At 58.6% G+C, this 9,228-nt stretch overlaps 1 protein-coding gene across 5 annotated transcripts in view; it reads right to left on the reverse strand.

Moving 5' to 3' along the window:
- The window catches only part of CAMKK2 (calcium/calmodulin dependent protein kinase kinase 2), a 30,990-nt gene extending 23,511 nt beyond the window's left edge, over positions 1–7,479 (reverse strand). For 2 of the 5 annotated variants that reach the window (XM_081123631.1, XM_081123627.1), the window contains exon 1: positions 7,371–7,479. The gene's annotated coding sequence lies outside the window, so the exon portion shown is untranslated. Of the gene's footprint in view, positions 1–572; positions 650–768; positions 872–3,295; positions 3,326–7,370 lie in introns of those variants that run through there. The other 3 variants (XM_081123630.1, XM_081123628.1, XM_081123629.1) reach the window with 3 other exon arrangements.
- Positions 7,480–9,228: the final 1,749 nt, after the last annotated feature.

Consider the following 9,228-nt stretch of genomic DNA (forward strand, 5'->3'; position numbering starts at 1 on the left):
TACACATCCTGATATGAATTAGCTCCAAGACACACTGTTACAAGGAAAAAACCCCAAGCATTAGTAGGCTGCTGCTGGTGAAGGGGGGAAAGGCTATACATGTGCACACGACTGGATATACACAGTGTATTTCTGGAAAGGTACATGAGAAAACGGTAGCAGTGGCCCCAAGGGAAAATGATGGGTGTGCAAAGTGGGGAAACTAGGTGGGAGGGACTCACTGTTCCTCTATTAGGCCCTTCTATATCTGAGAAACAAGTTGTTAACTGTGGTTGTGTCTTGGCTTCCCTATCAGTGCAAGAACACAACCCAAGTTCAACGTTCTCTGCAGCCCCAGCGGCTGTTACATGTCCTTGTCTCCCAGAATGGGAAAAGCAGGGCCCCGAAGCAAGGCAACTGCTTCAGTAAGTGACTTAGTCTCTCTCGGCCTCAGTGTTCTCCTCTACAAAATGAGCACTCGCCCAATAGTCAGGAGGATTATGAAATGAACTATTCACTCAATATCCCACCTGGTACATGGTCAAGTGCTCAAAAAGCTATTCTTCCACAAATAGATACTCAATGCCTACTACCTGCCAGGCTGTGTTCCAGAATGTTCCTACAAGGTACTGATGTCCAAATAACCAGCCGGCTCCCAGAGCCCTGGCCTTGTGGCCCAGCCTGAGCCACCTGACAGGGCTGCAGAGTTCCTGAAAAGAAAGCAAGCCTGGCAGCACCTGAAAAAGTTAGAGGTTTATTTTTCTTGCCAAGAGAAAAACAATTGCTTACTGATCTCCACTCCAGGCCAAGGACACCAAGCCGTCCGTCCACAGCAAGGCTGCCTTGAATCCGTCTCCTTGACAAGCTGGCGTCTGGCCTGGCCTTGGCCCTTGAGGCCTGGAGGAGGAAGGAGAGGAGATAGACACTGGCTGGGCCTGAGTGCTGCAGGGGCAGATGGGTCCGGGTTTCAGCAAAGATTCAGACCTCCGGGCCTCAAGGCCACCGGTCCACAGTGAGGCCTGGCAGGCAAGGGCTTGGCCTTTCAGCCTGACTATCAGATCTTGTGCCACGGACCCCTGCAGAGTGGGGGGGTCGCAGGCCAGATAAGGTCACAGGCCCTGTAATGATTTGATGGGACCCATCGACATTTTCCCCATGAGGAAAAAGTACACAAAGATCGTGGTTTCCATAGTAACAGCAGTAGCTAACATCCAGCTGAGCACTTACCAGGCACCAAGCCTGGCTAACTGCTTGGCCAGGGTCATTTAATTCTCCCAGGCCCTGCAAGGCAGGGACTGCTAAGCATTCAACTCCAGGACCCCAAAGTAAGAGGACCTTTCTGCAAAGATGCTTGGGTTGCACAAGATTCCAAGAGCTGTCTCCCCCGGGTCCTTCCCCCTCCGCCCTTGGCTGGCAGCCCCGAGTTCCCTCCCCTCTCACAGGGCAGCACAACCGAGCAACCAGACCCTCCCTGGAGCAGGCGATCCCGGGCTCAGGGCCAGGATGAAGGGAAGCGCTCCGTCCTCTGCCAGGAAGCCAAGTGGCACAGGCCTCTAGGAAACGCGCCCCACCTGCACCTGCTCACCAAACGCAGAGGAGCCGCAGCGCAGCAAGGAGCCCGTGAGTGAGTGTGCCAGGGATCCCGCCAGGGCCAGGGACGGCGTCCTCCCTGGGGTGGCAGGCATGGCCAGCCCTATCATCTCTCATGTGGGGAAACTGAGGCCCAGGGAGGTCCTAAAGAAAGGGCACTCGCCCATGTGTTTTTTCAGCAAGTACTTATTGAGGACCTGTTGGGGGCAGAAGTGTTAATCATGCTCTGTTAACCATGACTGTTAGCTGTAGGTATAAGAAATATTAATCATGTTCTGTTAACTGTGATTGTTTTGTTCTTATTAGAAAAAGCACTTTCTAACCTGGCTGGGAGTTGCACGCCCCACTTCCCGGAGTGGGACGTGGGAGCTGGCCTTGGAGTTCAGTCCCTATTCCTTTTATCGCGGAAAGATAACAACCTTGTTCCCGAAACAAAGGGGTCGGGGAGACGCCCCGCCCTTTTGCAAGGCCCCCAGCCCGAATTTCCTGCGACCTGTAAACCGTAGCGCCCACTCTCACTCCCTTTGCCCCTTCCCCATGTAACCTTTCTCCCCAGGATAAGCAACCGGCTTACGGGAGGCGGGTAGAGCAGATCTTTCGGGATGACCCGCCTGCTCTCCCGCACCGCCCGCAGGACTGGAATAAAGGCTCGTATGCGATTCAACCCTGTCTCTGCTTAACCGGCTGGAGCAGCGAAAGGCAGCCCGGACCCACTGTGCTGGGCCCTGACCACGCAGCCAGGTATCTAAGGACAGGTGCGTGTTCCTGAGGCCTCACACGGTGAGCAGGTGCGGCTGAGGGTGCGGGGTATGGAAGGGGAGGCAGGAACCGCCTCCCTTCCTTCCTCTCCTCCCACGGAATCCCTCCCAGTCCTTCAATGAAAAGACTCTGATTCTCACATTCTGCAGCTCAGCAAAGCAGAGCTGGAGGGGGCCCGCTCAGTATCCAGAGACCCACGGGCATCCGCGCCTTGCCCACCCACGGCCCTCCTCCCTCCCTCTTTCCTGCCTTCGGGGGTGATGCTAAATCTAGCACCCCCCTCCCTCCCCAGCCTCCGGCACAAAGCAGCCCCAGCCAGGGGCAAAGAGGAGCTCCTCCAAGCAGCTCTGGGGGGTCCAGAACAGTCCCCCACACCTGGATCCTGAGGGTGGAAGAATCATCTGGGATAAATGAAACCTCTTTCAGCCAGAGGCACTGAAGGTAAAATCCCAAAGTCCCTTTAAGAAGGCAGAAGGAAGGTGTCCTCCCCCTACACCCTGCCCCCCATTCAAACCACCGGTTCCCCATTTAAATTTCTTCAGCAGAGGCTTATCTCAGGCACCACCCACAAGGCGCATTCGCGCCCATTTGCTTCCTACCTCGAGTCCCAGCCCCAGAGAGCTCGGCCTCCCGGCGCCCCCACCTCCCACTGCCTTAGGGACCCCCCTCCTGTCCCCGCCCGAGATGCAATTAGCATTTTCCCCTCTCCCACTGCCATCGCTCAACTATTTACAGAAGCCAACAGGACAAAAAGAGACATAAAAATAGTTTCCCAGCAGCTTTCAGGATGGGAGGGTGGGGGCACCGCAGATTCTTGGAGTTTTCTTTCTCCCCTTTCCAAAAGGGGAAAATGCTGGACTCCTTTATCTTTTCCAAAGCACTCCCCAACAGTTCCCAGGCCCCCGACCAGTTCCCAGGGCAGAGTTTGTCACCAGCCCCCGAAAGTGTAGGTTCAGTGAAAACTCACCAGGGTTCCAGAGCCAGTGCCCGGCTCTGCCCTCTTTCCATCACCTCCCGGGCCTCCTTCCAGCCCTCCAAAAACATGAGCCAGTCAACAGCGCAAAACTTTGGCCTTTGTCTATGCTTAAAATGTTTCATAATTGAATGAAAAAATAAATCAGCAGCAACATTGCAAACAAACACGGCTGAAACCGAACACACTGGCGGCGAAAATCATTCCTTCCTCATTTGGGTCACTAGCATCACCCCGCAGGGAATGCCAGGCAGGGGGTGGGTCTGCCCTGCGAAGTCGCAGCACTCACTTCCTTTTAAATATGCCTTTTTCTTTTTTTTTTTCTTCTTCTTTTTGTTGAGGAAAGGATCCAATCAGGGAAGGAAAAAACACTCACTCAAACTCTTATTTTTCAGAGAGCAAAGCCACTCGGAATCTATTTCCACGCCTAACCTCCCGGAGGAGGTGGTGTCCCGTCCACCCCGTGAGAAAATGGGCACCCTTTGCCAGCACGAGGCGGCCAAGGCAGATCCCAGAGCCTGTCAGGAAACCACTCAGATCCCCGCGGACCTGAGCCTTGATTTTCTCATCTGTGAAATGGAGCTGGCACGGCCTACCCTGAGGGGAGCTGTCGAGTCAGTCTTCTATATGACAGTGCCCAGCACACAGCGTGGCTCACAGTCAAGGCTCCGGAAAGACCCCAGCTGTCAAACGGGAGGGACTGAGGGGCTGGTCTTTTCTGGGTTTCCTCCCGGCTCAGTTTTCAGGATGCTCAGCTGCTAAGTGGGCACCAGGAGAGACCGAGGTGACTCCACGGCTGGCCACAGGGTTAGGGCACGATCGACCAAAGGAACATCTGAAAGAGCGTTCGCCCCAAATCTTTCTTTCCTTTGCGTATTTACCGACCTGGAAAAACCGTCACAGAATACACACCAGTGAAACCGCGTGGGGACCTACCATTACCAAATCCTGGTGACTGAATGAAACCAAGACACCCTGAAAATCACACTTGAGTAATACCCGGGCACTGCCCCGGGGTGATGGGCTTAGAGGGAGCTAGGATTCCTGCGGAGGAGCAGGTGGGGGTGAAGTTAAGGTAATCCTGAAAACCTGCACCCAGGAAGCTGGTCCCCAACTGATTTCAGAGACTCTTTCTCCCATCGCCCTCTCCCTGCAAATGGAGTGACACCATAATGTCCCGCGCCCAGAGACTTATTCATTGGAGGCTGCGACAGCAGAGGGATAAAGTGGCCTTAAGAAGCCCGAGCGTCCATCCACAGGTGAATGGAGGAACAAAATGTGGTCTGCCCACACAAAGGAGCATTACTCAGCCGTAAAAAAGGCAGCGCAGATTTATTCTACAGCATGAATGAACCTTGACAATATTATGCTCCGTGAAAGAAGCCAGACACAAAAGGTCCCATATTATTAACAGGTCTGTGGGGTAAGAAAGCACAGCCTGAAAGAAAAGTCCCTTCCGAAGGAAGTTTTCTCAGCTTCCAGGGAAAAAGGCACAGAAATGCAGGCAAAGAGCGCTGCAGGCCACGGAGCCAGGCCTGTCTAACCGGGTCCAAAGAGAGGAGCTATTGGGAAATCGAAACATCTGCAATAAATAGCAATACCGGGCCCTCTGACCCAAAGGGAAATCTGAAGGAGCGTTTGCCCCAAAGCTCCAGGATCGGGAAAGGAAATGGGAACCATAGGCTACCCGCAGCCACAAGAAGGCGTGCCAGGGAGGAGGTCGCCAGTGCCCCCGAACAAGTGACTGAGCTTCTCTGAGCCCTTCCATAAAATGGGTTCATGGTGGAGTAAGGGGAACTCTGTCTTCCAAGTTAAAATCTGAGTCCAAATGCTATGAAAATAGGCTTGGCTTACCCCACCCAGCCCATCCCTTCCTCCTGAGAGAGGCGCCTCCCCACACACCAGCCCATCTCGGATCCAGGCTGAAGTTCTCAAGGAAGACTGCAGAAAGTTTCCCCTGCTGGGTCATCACGTCCTATCTTCCTCCCCTCCTCCTTTCATCCAAACTCTACTTTTTAGCCCATTCTTCAAGGCTCAGCACAAATGACACCTCCTCCAGAAAGCCTCCTGGATTGATACCAGGCAGAAGGGATTTCTCCAGAACCCCCACTGCCCTCTGCTCCCTTCATGCCCACAGCACTTACTCCTCTTGGTGTTTCTCAACAGGGGCACCCCTGGCATTTAGGGCAGGGCAATTCTTCACATCTGCCGAAGATCTGGCCTGCTCTGGCCTGCTCGCAAGACATCTGGCATCTCTGGCTCCTGCTCACCCAAAGCCAGGAATGCTCAGCGTGATTTTGACAACCAAAAGTCACTCCCGAGCGTTTCCAAACACTCTCCAGAATAGTGGGACTGCCCTCGATGAGAGCCACTGCAGTTATTAGTAAATATATTTGGCTATCAGACCATTAACAACCTGGGAGCAAAGACAAGTCTAGGCTGATCAGCATCACCACTGTGCCCGCGTGGATCTGTGTCCTCACAGGCTGGACTCAAGAAGCTAAGGGTGGCTGTGCAGGGGTCCCTGCTCTAGAACAGGTGGTCAAGTGCAAAGGCTCTAGGACCTGACATACCTGGGTTGGCTGTGTGACCCCGAGCAAGTGACTTAACCTCTCTGAGCCCCTCCATACATGGGGCAAACTCCTACCAACACGGCAGGATTATTTCAAGCCTTGATCTTCTCATCTCTACAATGGGGATAAAAATCTCAGCCTTGCAGGACGCTTTTAGGCATTAAATGAGATAACGCATGCAAGCCGCACAGTACAAAGGAGCTCCTCCAACGGTGGCTGTTTTTTATGTAAAAATGCATCGTGTGGCTCTCACTACAAAGGGCTGCTTTCTACAAAGGAAGGGTTTATGGGGCAACAGTCTAAACGGAGGGCCCCGCTCACCAAGAAGCCGCGCTTGCATAACGTCTACATTGTTCATTCTTAAATTGCATGTTTTTGTGGGGTGGCCTGGGCCAAGGGGTCTAACTTCCCCAAACCCCTCCCCTTCCTGCGGCCCCTACCTCCCCCTGGGAGCGAGGATGCCCGTGGGGACAAAGAGCCCTCCGCTCCCGTGCCCGCTGGGGGCAGAGCCAGGAGGGGAGTAGATGACTGCACGGCTCCAGGGCACGAAGTTTCCGTCCCTGGGACAGGGGGGGGGGGGGGTCTACCCCACCGTGGACGGCAAAAGTCGCCTCTGAGGAGGTGGGCACCGCACGTCCCACCCCGAGGCCAGCATGCGCCCCTCTCTGGCGGGCAGCCCTGGGTTTCCGCCCCCGCCCCGCCCCAACCTTCTGGGGGAGACGCGAGGGGCGGGGGTGCACCTTCTTCATCGCCAGGGTGAGCAGCCAGGGTGGCCGGCGGATGCGCAAACACCCTGCTCCCCAAACTGGGCAGCGCAGGGGGTGGGGACCGGGGAAGGCTCCAGGCTGGTGCCGAGTGGGGCCGGGCCCAGCCTCCCCGCGTCCCCCCGAGTCAGGCGGAGGGTGCGGGGGAAGGCGCCCCTCTGCGCGCACGACGCGCCGCTGCGGCCCCGCCGCGAATTTAGGTCAAAAGGACCGAGCCTGGGAGGTTCCCGCCGACAGAGGCTCTTGGAGGGGGCGGGGGGGCCACGGTCCCCAGCCCCCCAGCTGCTGGCCTAGGTCCGCCCCCGAGGCCGGAGGGGTGCGGGGTGGGATGCTCCAAGTCCCGCGCCCGCTCCTCCCCTGCGCCCCAGCCGCCCAGCCGCCCCCACCTGTCCAAGGCGAGGGCGAGCGCGCGGGCCTAGGCTGCCGGCGCCCCGGTGACCTCCGTTCAAAACTCCGGGACCGCCCCTGCCACCCCGGGGCGGGCGCGATCCCGCCCAGAGGCCACCCCGAGGCCCCGGCTCGGAGGATGCGGAGGAAGGGGCGCCGGGGACCTCGCCCCCACGTGGCGGGGAGAGAGGGCTGCGCACGTGGGGTCCCCTCAGTGCCCGGAGCCCGGGGCCGGCCTCGGGGCTTTGTCTGCCATCCCGCAGGGGCCGCCCCGCCCCGGGAGGCCGAGGGGCCGGGGCTGCGGCGGCCGCGGCCCCCGCCCGCCACCCGCTCCCGCCCGCTCACCTGGGCTCCGCGCCGCCGCCGCCTCCCGCGCTCGGCACCCCCGGCTCCGCTCCGACCGGCCCGGCGCGGCCCCGGCAGGCGCGCGGGGGGCGGGGGCGGGAGGAGCCGCCCGGTCCCGGCTCGGGCGCGACACCGCCCCGGGCTGCGCGGGGATTGGCCGCGGCCGCTGGAAACCCGGGCGCGGAGCCGGCCCCGCCCGCGCGCCCGCCGCGCGCCCCCGCGCCCGCGCCCGTGCCCGTGCCCGCCGCGCGCCGCTCTGGGCGCGTCCCCGCCGCTGTGCCCGGCGCGGGGGGGGGGGCGAGGAGGCGGGACCCGCGGGGACGAAAGTAGCGGCGAGGCGGAGAGAACGGAGAAGAAAGGGGAAGAGGCGGGGGGGGCGGGGGGGATGGGGGGAGGTGGGGGGCGGGGGCAGGAGATGGGGGCGCGGGAGCTGGAGGGGGTTCCCGGCGGGAAGGGGAGGCGGGAGGCCGCGGACCTGCCCGGAGGGGAGAGACCCGCCGGGGGCACGCGCGCGGGAGGCTGCGCTGCCACTTTGCCCCCCGCCCGCCGCGCACGCACCTGCCCCGGTTCTCCCCGCGGCGGCCGCGGCACCCTTCGGGAGGTTGGCTGAGCTTTGTTTAGCCAAACGCGAGAACTGCAGGGCGGTGGCTGAGCCCCGAAAAGTTCCCCGAGGCTGCGGGACGCCCATTCGGGGGACCCCCTTCCGCACGCCCCGCCCCCCTGCCCGCTGCTCGGGGCCCGCCCTAAACGCCGGGGGACCCTGTACCTTCCCCACGCGCCCGCGCGCCCCCTGGATGTGCCGAACCGCCCGACGCCCGAGGAAGGCTGGTTCCCCGAGGACTGGCTGCCTCGAATGGAAAACCTCATTTTCTTCCCGCACCGGCTGCGGCCTTCGGCGCCCTACTTTGCGGGAGCCTTGGCGCGGGTTCAGCGTCCCGCTGGGAGCGGGCGCTGCGGGGGCGGAGGAGACCCCGAGGGCTGCGGGGAACCCCGCCCCGAACCCAGGGGTGCCCTGGAGGGTCTCACGGACCCAGCCACGCAGACAGAAGGGGAGGCGAGACCTACAAAGGGAGTCGGGAGCCAAGTTAGTGAAGCTGGGAAGTCGGGACCTGGAACCTCCGGCCCGCATCGCCCTCGGGGCGTGAAAGGGTCCGCGAGGCCTCTGGCCGTCCGGTGCGTGTCCTGAAGTTATGGGCCTTTTACTTACAAATGGATTTGGAGCAAATGGCAAGATGGTAGCAGTGACTTTTGAATGGTGGGTGCACAGTTCTGTATTTTTTTTCTGTTTTCTCCCCCCCCCCCCCCCCAATGTATTGGGGCCGAGGGAGCATTCTGAAGATGTCTAGCTCGGTGACAGGGGTCAGCAAACTTTTTTGCTAAAGGGCCACACAGCAAATGTTTTAGGCCTTGAGGACCAAATGGTGTCTGTTGGCAGCAGCTCTGCCGGGCTAGCAGCCACGGACAAAAGTAAATGAATGGAGGGGGGTGGGAGGGGCCCGTGGGGAGAGATGGAGACATCTGTAGTATTTTGAACAATTAAAAAAAAGAAAAAAAAAGAATAAGTGTGACTGTGTTCCAATAAAACTTTATTCACAACACTGAAAGCTGAATTTCGCCTAATTTTCAGATCACAAAATGTTTTGATTTTTTTCTTCAAACACTTAAAATACATAAACCATTCTGAGCTAATAGGCTGCATAAAAACAGATGGCATGCCAGATGGGCAATTGTTTGGCAACCCCTCCTTTACCAAAAAAACAAAATAGATGTTTTTTCCTGTTAGATGTTAAAGTATACACTTCTCTCCCACCCACCCCCATTGCTTTTCAGAGACAGTGGAAGGGGGAGGGAGAAACAT

This window comes from Miniopterus schreibersii, assembly GCF_964146895.1.
Source record: "Miniopterus schreibersii genome assembly, chromosome: 20".
Taxonomy (NCBI): domain Eukaryota; kingdom Metazoa; phylum Chordata; class Mammalia; order Chiroptera; family Miniopteridae; genus Miniopterus; species Miniopterus schreibersii.